Raw genomic sequence first — 2,240 nt, forward strand, 5'->3', positions numbered from 1 at the left:
TGTGCCATATATCCTGTTTCAAACTAGATTCAGCGTATTGTTTTGTGCACAGTGTGCAGGTAGAACACAGAGATTCGGAGCAAACTATTTTAGAGGGAATGAGGAGTGCTGTATTTTTGTTGAAATATTATTTTTCAAACAAGTAGTACTGTATGTGAGTAAAGGTCAAACTACCAGCCTGCAAACAACTTAAAGGCACATGCAATTCTCAGTGCATGTCAGAGCACAAACCAAGCATGACGATGTCAAAAATTAATGTGTAGACCTCTCCAGGCACAGATGTGGAAAGGGTACAGAAACATTTCTGCTGCTCTGCAGGTCCTAGCCTTTGATGGCATATCCGTACGCAGCGAGGGTCCAATCTAAAAGCACATTCAGGTATATGCTCACACCTGGGCTCGAACTCAGCTCTTTCTGAGCGAGACCCCGTATCACCAACGAGTCGGCTATTTCGACCGGGTAACCCATGCCCGTCTGCATTCTTTTGTACTAGTGATGCGCATTCCATTCTTTTAAGTGAACTGAATCTTTAGAATCGGTTCACTCAAAGATTCGTTCAAACGAATTAGCTCCTGCAGAATGAGAAAATGACCAAAATCTTTTCACGCAGGTGTGTTTAACGGGGGTCACTTGGAAAACATGTTGGAACGCGGCCCCAAGGACTAGAGCTTGACACTTGTGACCTTTGACCATGATATTTCCCTAATTAAGTGGTCTGTTATTAGGTACACTTGAAAATGGCGGTGTACCTAATGGAGTGTCCGTGTGATTCCCTCGTTAAGCGCACCTGCGTGAAAAGTTTTAGCTCCTGCGGAACGTGAAAGGAGCTAAAACTTTTCACGCAGGTGCGCTTAACGAGGGTCACTTGGAAAACATGTTGGAACGCGGCCCGAGGACTAGAGCTTGACACTTGTGACCTTTGACCATAATATTTCCCTAATGAAATGGCCTGTTATTAGGTACACTTGAAAATGGCGGTGTACCTAATGGAGTGTCCGTGTGATTCCCTCGTTAAGCGCACCTGCGTGAAAAGTTTTAGCTCCTGCGGAACGTGAAAGGAGCTAAAACTTTTCACGCAGGTGCGCTTAATGAGGGTCACTTGGAAAACATGTTGGAACGCGGCCCCGAGGACCAGAGCTTGACACTTGTGACCTTTGACCATGATATTTCCCTAATGAAATGGCCTGTTATTAGGTACACTTGAAAATGGCGGTGTACCTAATGGAGTGTCCGTGTGATTCCCTCGTTAAGTGCACCTGCGTGAAAAGTTTTAGCTCCTGCGGAACGTGAAAGGAGCTAAAACTTTTCACGCAGGTGCGCTTAACGAGGGTCAATTTGAAAACATGTTGGAACGCGGCCCCGAGGACTAGAGGTTGACACTTGTGACCTTTGACCATGATATTTCCCTTATTAGGTACACTTGAAAATGGTGGTGTACCTAATGGAGTGTCCGAGTGACATCACAGATCAAACAGCCAATCAGGTGGGGGTGAGGGCGGGGGTGGCACTTTTCACTTTCACTTAAGCTTTTTCCTTATTGAAGTGGCCTGTGATTAGGTACACTTCATGGACACTACAATAGGTACACTACACGAGGTAAAAAAAAGAAAGAATAAATACATAAGAAAGTGTAGTGAACGATTCTTTTGAACAAATAGTTTGAGTGAACCGATTCTTAAGATTCAGTTCACTTAATAACTGCAATGCACATCACTAGTACAAAAGAGTGCACACAACCATGACCTTACAGGTCGAAATAGCCGACCGGATATAGACACGGGCTCTTGCTCGGTAAGAACTTGGTTCGATCCCAGGCGTGCGAAAATACATAGACGTGCTTTTATTGTGCAATTAACCATTTATTTATTTATTTTTTACCTTTATATATATATATATATATATATATATATATATATATATATATATATATATATATATATATATATACACATGTATATATATATGCACAATTTTGAGGAATGTGGTTAGATAACGTGGAAAAGGTCAACCACTGTGAATACTTTTTTTTGTCCATTGTTATTTTTTTATGCCAGCGCTGAGGTACATGTGAAGACGACAAAAAAGTCTCAATTCCACAAATGGAACTTAATGTGGCATGAGAAAAGATCAAGCCGCCCAGTGGAATACAAGATTGTCTGAAACACCTTTTTTTTTTCTTTTTTTTTACCAAACTGACCAAACTGTCTTTTAAATGAATGAAAACACAGGACAGATTCAGA

The sequence above is a fragment of the Syngnathus typhle genome, linkage group LG10 (assembly GCF_033458585.1).
Source record: "Syngnathus typhle isolate RoL2023-S1 ecotype Sweden linkage group LG10, RoL_Styp_1.0, whole genome shotgun sequence".
In the NCBI taxonomy this organism is placed as follows: Eukaryota; Metazoa; Chordata; class Actinopteri; order Syngnathiformes; family Syngnathidae; genus Syngnathus; species Syngnathus typhle.